This window comes from Melanerpes formicivorus, unplaced genomic scaffold, assembly GCF_026170545.1.
Source record: "Melanerpes formicivorus ecotype bairdi unplaced genomic scaffold, bMelFor1.0.p_v2 SCAF_12, whole genome shotgun sequence".
Taxonomy (NCBI): Eukaryota; Metazoa; Chordata; class Aves; order Piciformes; family Picidae; genus Melanerpes; species Melanerpes formicivorus.
The window spans coordinates 17681306-17695692 of NW_027142364.1; the positions used below are offsets into that span (position 1 = coordinate 17681306).

Below are 14387 nucleotides of genomic sequence, written 5' to 3' on the forward strand. Positions count from 1 at the left end.
CACAAAACCTGCCCAGGAAGGAGCAGGAGAGTCAAGACATTTCCCTGGTGTAAATCACCGGCTGAAATCAGTGGTATTACCCCCACGCAGAATTGAGTTGAAAGGATAATGAAGCTCTAATGGAAGAAGATGATTTCACCAGAAAGGAGGGGTCACAGTCTCACCAAATGACTGTCTGAATGAGATGGAATTTTTAGCTCTGTCAGCCTACAGCTGAAAACTCTACTTGTAACACATCAGATTAAGCCAGTTTTGAGAACTCTTCAGTGTTCAGCCAGCACAAGATTTTGCATTTGGGTGCTCTCCAGTACTTCAAACAATTTCTCACAAGAAATCCACGTTGTCAGATACAGACAAGCAATGCTGTATTTTGCTATTTATTCTTCCAGCAACGTGTCAGTCAATTTGCAGAGTTAATTTCCAAATGGGACCAAATGGTTTTTTGCATCTCAGCAGAACTAAGTGACTTCAATGGAACAGCAAAAGGCAAAGCTCTTCAGCTCTTCCACCCTCTCCTTTTTCTGTCCCAGTGAATGGCAGCAGAGTAACAAGATCCAGGATCAAACATGTTGCCAATGGAGTGAAAAAAATCCATTCTTTCACAGTAACAAAGTGATCTATCATACCTCCTGCCTAAGCTGATGAAGAAGACAACGTCCTTTTGGTCAGTCTCAGTTATTAAAAGCAATTGCCTGGAGACAAAAGCTGGCTAAGACACTCTGGAAAAGAGTGAAGTGTCTTACAGGAGAAATAAAATACAATATCTCATTGTGCAACATAAAACAAAGGCTTCAACTGCAGCTTTGTGTGTTTGCCAAGTCAGTTATGGAGACAGTGATCATGTGAAAAGGGCAAATATCAACTTAAAACCCCAACAGCAGCATCTCATCTCTCCTTTCCAATTGTGTATTTTTACACCTTACTGAAGCAGGATGAGCTCCTATGACATGGGCACTACCAAGGCTGTAATACCTTTCTTCTTGCTCTTCTTTTCCACAACTGTAGAAGAGAAGTCTCATTCTTTGAGGGACAAATTCTTCAGCCTCTGAATGTCTGGTTAGAGTGTAGGAAAGGTTTTGTTACACAATTGGACACAGCAAGACAGATCTCTTGCAAGAAATTCTCAATGCCACTCATGGTACCAAGAGTAAAAACTACAATGATTGTCTTCCAATTGTAGAACTGAGCTTCAGAAACTTGACAGGAGCTGCAGCTTTCAGAAGATGAGAAATGATGCTGCATTTACACCTTTAGGATGTGCACATAGTCCTCTAATGGCTCCTACTATCCCCACAGCTCCTCAGGCCCTTAATTCAGGTGGTTGTAAGATGGTCACCTGCAAATAGTGGGTGCCAGCAGACAGAGATCAACCACGTGACAGCTCTGTGCAAGGAAATGGCTGATTCAGAAGCCCTGCAGTGTACTTGGGGATTTGCTGTTAATTAGGCAGTAGGATTACAGACATCTCAGGATTACACATGGCACAAAAATCAAACATAAACCAGCTCTGGTTTAAAATAGAAAGAATAAGGAAGCAGAAGAACCATCTTCAGCCAAAGCTGAGCAGTGTGTCTCAGCACCCAATAAGAGATGAGCTGAGCTGATGACTGGGATCCAGAAACCACACTCAGAGAAAGAAGAAGACGACCCCAATTGAACTCTTAATAAGCTGTCACAGGCCTAGGCCACAGCTCTGAAGGCTTGACAGGAGTGTGATGCTAAGGGTGTGGCAAAGAGGTCTCACAGGCTACGGAGGACACAGAGGAGGAAGGACAGTGAGGAGAGCAGCCCTCCAGGCACACGTTCAGACTGTGGGCACAAACACGAGCACAGGCTAGGACAAGGGCCGGCTGGGAACGGTGTCACTTGAAAAGAGTCTGTACTTGCCAACAGAGTGGGCGCAGACATGGGGCGAGTGGACGACTCTGATGTAGAAGATGAATGTGCTCTCAGCCTGAAAGCAGATGGCACATTTATTACTTGTAAGTTAGACATTGGTACAAAAGCAGCAGGCTTCAATTATGAGAATGGAACACTGGGAGGAAAGAAATAAAACACAGTCTCTTTTCCAAGTGTGCCTCAGGTGCATCCTCCATACGGAAAGGGAAGCTAAAAGCATCTCATATCCTTCCCATGATGAAGGTGTCACATGTTCTGGAATAACAGGAGACTGGGGGGGAGGGAAGGCATAGGAAGGCTGCCATAGGAATGTGGAATTTTAGTGAGAGTATGAGGCTAAGTTGGAAGAGCCCAAACCAAAGCAGAAGCTGCACTAGCTTATGGCTCTGGAAATTACAGCAAGAGAACGAACAAAATAAATGTCCTGAATAGATCTTTGTTGCTCAAAAATAAGCAAGGACAAAGGGCTTAAATAAAGAGGGAGTAAAAGATTATCTTGCATTATCCAAAGCGAACAGTTCAGAGGCACCAAGTATTTCCCTACATTTGTCATGCTCAGCAGGTCAGCAGGCTTCTGGCCCCTGGAAAACTGCAGAGACGAGGTCTCAGGCCAGGCTGGAAGTTTCACCACTCTCCCACGGGATATGTACCCAAGTGGGGAATGAAGAAACACAGTTTCATAACAAAGGGGAAAAGCAAAAGGTTTCTGAGGATCTGTGTCTGAATGTCTAGATTTAAAGCAAGAAGGCTAATGAGATCTGTTACCCACAAACTTGCTGTGCTACCAACGAGCTGTATCAGGACTGCCTAAATAGTAAACTGCATCATTTGCATGTGGGGCAAAAAGGGCTTATATTGTGCCACACTTTGCAACAGCCTCTCCCAGGATAAATAAATGCAGTGTGAATAAACCTGGAGACACTGGAAGCAGAAGGAAATGGAGGGTCTGGCACACTGTCTGCTAGAAATCCCTTTCTGCAATTGAAGCCTTCTAATAGTCATGCCCTAGAGTGCTGGAATCGGACAATGCCTGATGCTGCTGAAATGGTTTTGGTTATGCCAGCTGAGTACCTGGCCCTTTACTCCTGCCATCTCTGTGGGACACAAATCACTCCTAAGGAGATGTGGCAGAGCTTGAGATTCTTAGAAAACCCTTGCTCTCTTCACACTCACATTTTCTGATGCACAAGTAACAGGAAGGTGATTCTGCTATGGGCACACAGCAATGCTGCAAGACAGGCTGTGCTTTCAGAGGCTGAAAGACAACCATTACCTTCCTCATACTTTGTATCAGTTCATAGATCATACCTAGGTAACCTCTTAGGAGTTAGATGATTTTATTTGCCAGTGCAAGTTTGGTAACAATTCTGATAGATAAAATTGTTCCTGTAAGAGCAGGATCTAAAGCAGCTCCTGGCTGTGCCAGCCAGGCACACACAGAGCACCCTGCAAGAGCATACACACATGTTGAGCTCAAAGCTCGCTGTTTACAAGGAGTTACTTGGCAAGCAGTATAATGCCAGCTCTTGGCAAGGTCCTGGTGAGGCTGGAATCTGCAGAGGTTTCATTTATTGGTGCTGATGATAGGGATGAGTTAAATTACAGACACTGGAATTGCTTTTAACATGATTCAGGAGGAATGTTTCCAAAGAGCCGACTGTTGCGAAAGCCGACAGCAATATCTCTTCCAGAAGGTTTGCCATTTCAGAGAGCTCCGAGCTGCCAACCTCTGCAGCCCAGCAGTTTCAGTAAGAGAAAAGAACCTGGGCTGGGTATTGAGCAAGCCCCACAGATCCTGAATTTGCTGAGCACCGTGCAGGGTGCAGATCACAGAACAGGCAATACAGAGGAGCTTTTTCTCAGCAGCATTATAAGGACCAGGACCTGTGTATGCACAATCACGGCACATATGTTCCCAACAAACTTCAAGTCAGGACAAGCCCTGCGCAGAGAGTGTTTCACCCATTGTAGTGGGACATGCAGACATCTTTTTAACGAGTTTGTCTATTTGCTCTGGTCTTGATTCAGCAACTTATCTGGAACACGAAGAACATTGTACTTCTCACACACTACCAAGGTTCTTGCTATTACAAAACCCCATTCTCCTCTGCAAGGAGACAACTAAGGTGAACTCTGTAATGATGATGAGATCCACACACAAAGCTCAGAAGTAAGAAACATGAGTTCACAGCCCAGGTCTGCCAGTACCTAAGGACAAGCCACTAACACCCTTCCTTGGCAGTGGGACTGTGGATTCCCCAGTATGGGTGCAATAGCGCTGTGTGTTTGCACGGCTCCCGACAGACTCCTGCAATAACCGCACTGCTGACTAACCTCAGAAAGCAGTCAGGATACAAAAGGAGAACAGAGTTTTTGCTACAAGCAGGATTTCACTTGACTCTTCAAGAACAAAGCCTAGCTTTTCTTCAGGGGAATTAAACCTTCTAAACTCAGGTAGTTTTTCTTACCTGCTACACTGTTCCCTCCAGTTCTGTTGCAGGAATATTGTGAAATTGCTGCTTCTACAGTCAGCACAGCTTACCACTCACCTTGTTGAAAAGGGTGTCATGGGTATTGCCTCAATCTCCAAGTCACTCCCTACAATCTTTTATTATGGAGCAGTGGTCACTTTTCCTGGGCTAAGGTTGTGGGGCTTCCTTTTACTGGTTTAGCTTTATCCCCATTCCCTTTCTGAAAACCCTCAAAAATGCACTTTAAAATACAGCATGGGTGAGTTGATCTGCCTCTCCATGGCTCAGGACATAGAACAATGCCTCTTGATCACAGCCTCAGAAAGATCATCTCATGCCCTGTGCCACCCTGTATAGCAGCAGGGCTGACTTCACAGGGCCTGTGAAAGCACTCATATAGAAGGCAACACCTGAAGATCTGAGATGCACATTGAAAATACTCTTTAGAACACAATTAAGCATATTAGAATAGACCACCATCTTTCCAGGAATATTCCTCTGACTTTATTTGCATTCATAAAATTGTCTGGAGTAGTTTTGATCTAAAAAAAACCTAATTCTGTCAGCCTTCCAGATCAGCCACAGATAACAAGTTCCTCTCTATCCCTCCATGCTCCCATGCAAAGGAACTGGGACTCCGCTCCTGCTCAGAGGGGAGCTGGGTAGGACATTGGGTAATTCAGTCTCTGAGCACATGCAGCCCATGACATCTCATCTGAGCATGCCAGCAAGCACAGTGTTGTGAAAGGAGGTGTTTAACCCAAGTGATGTAACCTGCCACAGCTCACTCGGCATCTTGCAGAGACTGTGGTTCCCATTCAAAGCATTGCAGTCTCCATCCCCAAACTGATTCAGCCCAAAGAAAGAAAGAGTTGTTACAACAACCCAGCCAGTGCCAGAACTGTGCAGAGGCTCCAACACACTCTTTGTTATTATTATTCTTACTTCTATAGCTCCACAATGCCTGCTGTGGGATTACATGGGGACCCACTCTTATTTCATCCATGCTGCTGAGAGTCAGTGAAGCCAGCTGCCAGTGCAGCATCAACTGGGATAACTGATTACTGCACTACATGGTGATAACTTTATACTCAGGTAGCACTTCTGAGCTCCAGCCAAGACTGAAGCCCTGCTGACTTGGCATTATACAAACACCACATGGGACAAGCCTTGTCCAGGCATATTTACAAACTAAACAGACAAGGCGGGCTGTGTGTAAGAGGGAAAACAAAAACACAAAGGAATTAAATGTCTGGCCAAGGGTTACACCAGCCAGTCAATGGCAAAGCCAAAAATAGGATCCAAGTTTCTTAGTCTACGAGATGTGGCAACAGGAACTGTGTGGCCCATCAAGAGCCTTAGTAGTGGACAAGGTCTGGCAAGGCCTACTTAAAGCCCTTCACTGATATTTAGAGACATCATTTGTTCTCTGCTCTATTTTGCTTGCTGCCTTTCACCTCAGAAAGGAAACTTTCTGTGAAGGAAACTGGAAGGAGTTCCTTCAGGTGAGTGAGGGAGGTGAGCCCAGCTGACACAGCTGAATAAGTAGCTTCCCCAAATCAATAAAAAAGAACTCTTTATAATGTAAGGTATTATCCCATGAGATCTTATGTAAGTCAATACGGAGTGAGAACTTGCTTGGTTCCCAGGTGGCAACACAGGGTAGGGAGGACCAGGGTTAATGAGCATAGATTCACCAGCTTGACATCAGGCTCCTGGTTTAGAGCCTGCCCACATCCGTATCACCTGCATTAGGGTTCTGTATGCTGGGCTTTGAAAAATGCTCACCATTCATCTCACTGCCACTGTCTGTGACTTGAGATTGAGCAAGACCAGCACTTAGCCTTTCTGCAACATCACCTGGACAGAGATCATTCAATGACACAGAAGTGACAAAAAGTTCTCTGTATCCACTACTTGAGGATGCATCAAATCTTGCAGTATTGATGTCAAGCATAATACTTATTATCCTAATGACTATCTGAGAAGTGTTTCCTTTATTCATGGGTAATTGATGGGGGAAGCCCACGTGCATTCCATGGGACCTGAAGCATCAGGCCCTCTGCCCCCTGTATTTTATTCAGTGTGGCAGAAATACCTTCCACATCTCCTGGCTGCCAGTCGTTCACAGTAAATGAGATTGGAATTTCAGACTCTGGAGTGCAGCCATTTAGGACACGCAGCTCTGCAAAGTATCTTCCACAATGAAATCTCTGATGATTTGAAGGCACCTCACATTAACCTAAAGCAATTTATTACTGCAAAACCCTCTAGACTACTGACAAATCTGGTCAAAGGCAAACACAGTAAATCCAGTGGTTGGATGGCAGTTGTACTGTGGTGAGAACTGGGTTTTTGAGAAGCTGGCGTGTTTTGGATCAATCAACAGAGTTCCACACAGTCCAAAACTGAAATCACTAATGGTTTCAAAGACAGAGGTGCCAGGTATATGCACAGCTTTCATGCAGTACAGGCTGATTAGCAGCAGCAGCAGTCATTTATGTAGAATAAGCCTAGAAGTAATGTCAAAGAGCTATCTGGGAGAAGACCTAACAGAAGACGATTTGCAGAATCAGACCTTTGAACCAGAAAGTGTAAGTGTTCTTTCTACAGCTATCTTCACAAACTAAAGCCTCCATCAAACAACATACTCTGCTTTTGGTAGAGAGGGGTCGAGAGATACAACTAGGCTATGGAAGGTCAGACATCTGAGATTTGTGCAGCCAGCACTTTCCTCCTACACAAAACCAAAGCTTGCCCACGCTCAGGTGATGGAAAGAATTCAAGTCACTGTGAATCAGCTGAGCCATGGTAACTGTCTGGGTGAGTTCACAGGCCCACCACGACTTTAATTCAATTTAATTTAGCCTGCTATTAAAGAGTATTGTCCAATGTGCATTGCATTGCCCTTGCTGACACTTCACACCATACAGAAATGAGTATCCCAGCTGGAATGATGTATGACACCTTGTGAAGCTGCATTACCTAAATGCAGGTTTAAGTTCAGTTTCTGTGTCTGTGTTTTATATAGATGTCACACATGTACAAGATGATAGAAGCCTGTAGAGACAGCCTCCCTATAATTTTGGTTGAAATCCCAATCCAGAAATGCAAACAGATTCTACTGTAACTTCAGCTTATACCTGATGCTCAGTGAGTCCTGCATTTCCCACAAAGCTGAAAGCAAACCCCTCATTAGTTTATAGAAGGTAAACATTCTGTTTTCTCACAGGCTCTCTCTTGCTATTTCTGACAGCACTCTCTTTCATGGCTAATGCATCCTGTGATGGACTTTGGAGAAGATCACTTACTTGTCCTCTATTAGGGGCCTCACTCACAAGGAAACATCCTTCTGTCTTTCACAGAGAAATACCTTTTGATTTACTTGTAAAGACCTTTGCATCTATAACAAAAAAAGAGGTAATTTTTAGTGCAGAACTCAGGAGTGCAGTAAGGCCAGCACAGGATGTACCTCCAGGGAAGGTGTGAATTGATCAGCCTCATGCTTCCTGACCACACACATGTTCTTGTGCCATCAGAGTCCTGAGGGAAAGCAGTGACTGAAAATTGAGCCTTAGGATTGGTGCTGCTAGCAATTCTCAGCACAGCAAGGTAGGAGGTTCAGAGGCTTTGTTGTATTAATAGAGAGCACGGCCAGACACAATGGAAATGTCACAGTGCTTTCGATAACCTTCCTAAGTCACAAGCTATGGAACAACTTCCTTCCTTTCTGGCAAGCCTGTTTACACAGCCCTCCATCAATCTGCCCAGGGTTGCACAGGTTTGTTCTACCGCAGATGCACTCTTCAGGGACTTCCCACTGAGGGGAAGAAGGGTGAAGACATCATTAGAATACACTTCAAAAGCCTCACCCTTTCTCACTATCTCTTCTCCAGTGAAGGATGTCAGGCCCTATGTGTTAGGACATTTCTCATGTCTATCAGATCCTGCAACAGGTAAAGGAGTATTGGGTGAAAGATCACTGACATTGATAACATATTGACAAATTAAATCTGGGCTAACAAGAACCCATTCTTGCACACTAAGCATAAAATGAACAGCTGTTTGGGCTTGGAGAGACTATAGCCCTGCTGTGGGCCAGATTTCACACAGGCTCACAGAGTGGACCTGTAACTCACTTTTTTGCTATAATAGTTGCTGGGGGACAGAGTAAACCCTCATCCTAATGTTGGTTATCAACACCACCAAGAAAATTCCACCCACTGAATCAAAATGTTAAATCCTGAGATAGGAGGTGGGAAAGCCTCAAGCACCACCTGTGGTGAAAATCTCAAAAATCACCCCTTGATTTGAAAGGAATGTAAAATGAAGCTCTGCACGTTCATGTGGTGTTTATATACATTCAACCTAAACCCCTGTAATGGAGCTAACCCGATGCTGAGCCAGATTCTGCAGTCCTTCAGCTCCACAAATTCCTTCTGAAACCAGAAGAAACTGTTGTTCAATACCCCATCCACTTAGCCCTGGTGCTTGAGGGTATGAGAGAGCAAGGTTTCCTCAGAACAGATGACAAGAAAGTCAGAAGAGCACCTGAGGGAAATCTGGTCTTTAGGTAGATGCTCAAAAATGCTCGAAGTCACTTACCCTCACTAGGTTTGCTTTTTCCTTGGTATCTACAGAATATTATACACAGGGGGGGAAATAATTACTCCTCCCCACATATCAGGCTTGTCCTGATAAGACAAATACTTTTTGTGATCACTACTGCAGGACTCAACCAACAGCTATAATTAGTGGCTGTGAAAAAAAACAACTCCACAGCTGTCAGCACATCCATCTTTATCTTCCAAAGGGGTTTATGATATGACATGGAAAAATACAGACAGGTAGGAATTCTGAGAAAGCTATTTCAACTCAAAAAGGAAATAGAAAAACACAGACTCTATTTGCAAGGCAGTTCAATCTTGCAGGCTCAGCAAACAATAAGCAATGGAAAATCTGCAGACCAACCCAGCACTATATTGCTCTTAGAGGCAACTTTAGTGTTTGTTACATTAATCAAATTTAATCACATCTCCAGACCTGGAAATAATTTGAACCTGCATTCAAACTTCATAAAGCCTCTAAGAATGGTGGAAACATTATCCAAAACAGCAATACAAATCAAAGCTTTGGAAAGTGACTTTAGAACCAAGTTAGTGATTTGGGCCAACAATTATCTATCATCATCCCCTCTGGATATTTGTTATGCTTCAAGTGAAATAGATTTTAAGGAGATGCATATCTCACATGTAAATTATTATTGCATTTAACCCACTGCTAAACCGAACTAACACAGTTGAACAGTTACATGCAATAGACATATATACACAGACAGAGATACATAAAATAAGCAATTTCCATGAGAAAAAGTGATCAGAATTGCTTGAGGTATTGAAAGAAGCCATAAGGTAGTGCTGGTAAAAGTGCAAGATATTGGACTGAAGAGTTGTATTCTAACAGTAAGCGTCAGCATGGTTCTCCCTTGTCAGCGTACAAGAGGTTATTAGCTGTCACACAAGCTAAATATAGCTATCTATAACACCCTGTAACATACTGGAGCATGAACAAACATGTTCCTTTTAATAACATTCACTCCCTTCACAACACAACCAGATTCATGTGCCCGCTTTTGCAGAAGTGAAGTTTGGGCTCTGGTTCTCCCCTGACTTAGGCGTTGTGCTGCTGTTCTACCCAGGCAATATAAGAGCAAAACTTCCTCATGAGAAAGATCTCTAATTCTCTTTACTCAAGCAAGCAGGGGAGCAGTGGTCTACACAGAAGGCAGGCATTGAACTGAAAGCATGGAGTATCACCATGGTTCTACTGTCATACCTCATTGCAGCTTGGTTTGTGCTGGGTATGGAAATTCAGCCCCACCACATGAAGAGAGCAGAGAATGAGGAAGCACACCCAGGTGTTGCTACAAGGTCACATTTTTCTGTGAGGACCAATTCCAGTAAATATGTTCTACAAAACTGTACTCTTCCACATATTACCAAGGTAAATAATCTTGGGAGGTTCAAAGGAATATCCTGTGCAGCCATACCTTGACTGACGTGCTCAGAAAGGTAAGTTTGTCAGTCACTGACCTCACTAAGGGTAATCCACAAGCCATACATTTTGCCTTCAAAGCAACCCAGGCTCCAGAGGCAATATGAAGCATCTAAGGCAACTGTCAAGAGTAACTATTGCACTTCCTTCCACTGACACTAGCAGCTCTGCAACTGACTGAGATCTGCAGTCTGACATCATGCCCATACTACAGCAAAGACATTGAGGTGCTGCAGCATGTCCAGAGGGAAGCAGTGAAGCTGGTGAAGGGTCTAGAGAACAAGTCTTATGAGGAGTATCTGAGGAAACTGAGATTGTTCAGCCTGGAGAAAATGAGGCTCAGGGAAGATATGCTCTCTACAGTTCCCTGAAAGGAGGATGCAGTGAGGTGGGGGTCAGTCTATTCTCCCTAGTAGAAAGTGGTAGGATGAGAGCTGCACCAAGATACTGGAATAAACTTCTTGACTGAAAAGGTTATCAAACACTGGAACAGGCTTCCCAGGGATGTGGTTGTATCTCCATCCCTGCAGGTACTTGTGGTGCTGACACAGTTTAGCACCAGTCTTGGCAGTTAGATAATGGTTGGACTCTTTTCCACGAGTCTGTGATTTTAGGCAATGCTGTATAACATTTTTATAAGTCAAGGAGCATCAGAAATATCAGTGGAGAGTGGCCACAATAATGTGATCAGTGTCCACGTCCAGTTAAGGCAATACCCTGCTAGGGTTTTGTGAACATGGGTGTTTGCTTTAAATAGCCTGAATACAATCTCACTCTGATCTCCTCAATCCTTACAGAAAATCCCAGTAAGCATTACTAGGGTTTAACCTAAAAAGAAGACAAAGGAATTGGACTAAACTCAGCATTTCTACATGTTCTAACTCACTCTGCTTTTTAAAACTGAAAACTTGCTAACAGAAATTCAGCAGATTACCTGAGCTCTGCTGGAACAGAGTAGAGTTAATGTGACCTGGACAGTTTTACTAGTTGATGGATGAAATTACTACCCCATCAGCCAAATTCATTTTCCACATATTTTATAGCACACTTAAAGCTTTTTGACCATGCAATGAAAAGCGGAACAGTGGATGTGGTTAAACCTTTCTGGATGGCTAATGTTTGTGTCCTCAGTACCTGTCATTATTTCAGTGGCTGAGGTCACTGCCACCTCATGGCATTTAAATGATCATTTCCTTTTTCAAGAAAACTGCCATAATTTGTTTCACTCTAAGCTAGTACATCATACTATCCAAAAATCCAGTAGAAAGTGTTCATTATGTTAACCAAATTAATAACAGAAAGGTGAAATCAATTGTTACACTGCAATTTAACTGAAGCTACAGTTGTCCAACTTGTTAACACATTAAAAAAGCCATGCATGAGTCAGAGAAAGGTTTCCAGAATGTCCACATAGCTTTTCCACTTTGTGCTGACCATCACCATTAGCCACTAGTAGACAACCACATCAGCTGCTGGAGCACATTAAAAGTCCAGGCTGCACTGCCACTGCACAAATTACTATCCTTTTCCAAGGGCCTCAGCATTAGTCTTCCCTGTGATAATTTCAAGATGACAGAGTGATCCATACATGCTGTAATACCAGACAGGGGTTGAGTGATTGAAATGGGCCCACAAACCTGGTGTAGACTGGTAAATCATCCTCAAAATTATGTTACCTGATGAATAGACAGAATCACTGAATCACAGAATTACTGAGGCTGGAATAGACCTCTGAGATCATCAAGTCCAGCCTATGACTACCACCACCACATTGAGTAAACCATGTCACTAGTAAGGGCCACATCAAATCTTTCCTTAAACACCTCCAGGGATAGCAGCTTCACCACCTCCTTGGGCAGTCCCCACTGGATTGATGGATTGCCACTGGCTAGAAAGGAAGGCACAGCACTGGGCTGATTTAAGTTCCATCTGTCATTTCTTTTTAGAGAAGCTGCCTTCCTCTGAAAAAGAATCTGCTCCTAAAATGTGTTAGTCCATGTTACCTGCAGAACCCCACATGATATTGTACAGGCGTGTATAAGAAAATGATCATGCAGAAAAGGTTATGGTTCAAATGAGACATTGAGCAGAACACTGAAAGCAAGTGATAGTGATGGGAGAAGAAAGAAGACATTATCTCATCAATAATTGGTAAAGGAACTAGGCTGAGGTTTGAACTGTGTCTCACTGTACTTCCTTTAGGCCCTACTTCTTCTTCCTACAGATCCCAGACTATTAGAACAGAGACAGTCTCTGATTACTATAGCTTCAAAGCTGCCGTGAGTTAGACCCAACAAAAAAGCAACACCCATGTGAAACAGGCACAAGCAGGAGCTGCACTGACAGCTCACACGTTGTTCACACACAGTCACTTGCATGCAGTTCTTCTGTGGGAGGAAAGCAGAGCATGCATGTGCCTGTCCAAACTTTGAGGCTTCAGCAGCATCTGCACTGCAATGTGGCCCAAAAAGATGACTGCTCAGTGCCTGTGACCTCTGCAGTTACCCCAAAGCTGGATTTTCAGTTTGGCTCACTCTCATACAGGCCCAATGAAAGGCAAGCAAGTGGTTAAGAGCATTCAACTTAAGACCAAAATTCCCAGCTCTACACCATCTGAATCAGAGCTTTCTCCAAACTGCTAAGGTTTACTCATTCATTTCTTTCAGGACTTGACAGTATGTTAGGGAAGTTACAGGACCAAGTAAGAGGAGAAGAAGAAAGGAAAGCAGAATAACACCTGTCTCTGCAGCTGGTCCACACACAGACCTTTAATGTGCTGCCTGCTGGGAAATGGGCATGGTCTCGTGTTACACTGAGCCTTCAGCAAAGGATGGAGCTTGCAGAAAGGAATCCTGCAACTAGAAGATGTGAGGCTTGGGCTTCAGCCAAGAACAATGAAGAGCAGCATTAAATGAGAAGTTCCATAAGTCCAAATGCATTCAATCACTGCACAACACAGAGTTTTGTGGTTTGAAAGACTTTTTAAAAAGAAATTTAAATCATGGCTGCAGAGCTACCAGTTGTTTCTAATTTTGAAGAACAATCACTATTTTACCCTTAACTACCACCAAATGCTTCCCAGAGTGACCATAGTCACCCATAAACATACTCAATATCTTCCTTTAGGAAGAATAATCCAAGCTTGATAAAAGCTGATATGCTACTCTGAAAATTGCTTTAGTGCTTGAAGCAGAATTTCATCTTTCATAGACTACATTTATCCCAGTAAGTGGCACCAGGTTTGCTTGAGGTTACATCCTTAGAAGCTCATTGACTGCAATTGAAAAGTCATTGAAGAAGAGTGATACCAAAAGGTTAGTAGAGAAATATACATAATGCCATTACAGTAGGCATTCAGGGCTGTAATCTCAAGAACAGCAAAGAAAAGTTGTGGAGAACGCAGTAGAATAAAGTGAAAATAAAAGTTGGGCTGGAAATGCTACAGCAGTGAAACTTGCACAGTTCTGCCTCTGAAATCAAACAGTGCGACTGTGAGGACTGGACTGCAGAATAGCCAAGTGAAATGATCAAAGCACTACACAACCAAGGAATGAAATCATGCATTAGAAGTTAAAATGCCCTTTTTCCTGGTTTCAGTAATACTTACTAGAGGAACACACAGATGCATAAGGGGCACAGCAGTACTGACCAGCGTTTTCAGCAGTGACCTCCAATTGTGGTTCCAAGGAGAATTAATATTTTTATGAGAGATCTCTCCCTCATTTGGTAGGGAATGAGATGATAGGAACCATCCCTGATGAGAACTACAACTACCTGAAAGGTGGTTGTAGCTGGGAAGGGGTTGGTCTCTTCTCCCAGGCAACCAGCACCAGAACAAGGGGGGACAGTCTCAAGCTGCGCCAGGGGAAGTTTAGGCTCGAGGTGAGGAGAAAGTTCTTCACTGAGAGAGTCATTAGTCATTGGAATGTGCTGCCCAGGGAGGTGGTGGAGTCACCATCCCTG

General features: G+C 43.6%; 1 long non-coding RNA gene across 4 annotated transcripts in view; it reads right to left on the minus strand.

Annotated features, from left to right (window-relative positions):
* Nucleotides 1-14387, minus strand: part of LOC137444601 (uncharacterized) — a 147312-nt gene that overhangs the window by 48280 nt on the left and 84645 nt on the right. Inside the window, exons 1-2 of one of the 4 annotated variants that reach the window (XR_010988194.1) lie at nucleotides 4368-4388; nucleotides 1888-1954 (exon numbers count right to left, since the gene is read on the minus strand). The exons of the other annotated variants lie outside the window; for them this stretch is intronic. This is a non-coding gene — a long non-coding RNA (uncharacterized lncRNA). Of the gene's footprint in view, nucleotides 1-1887; nucleotides 1955-4367; nucleotides 4389-14387 lie in introns of those variants that run through there. 4 annotated transcript variants of the gene reach the window in all.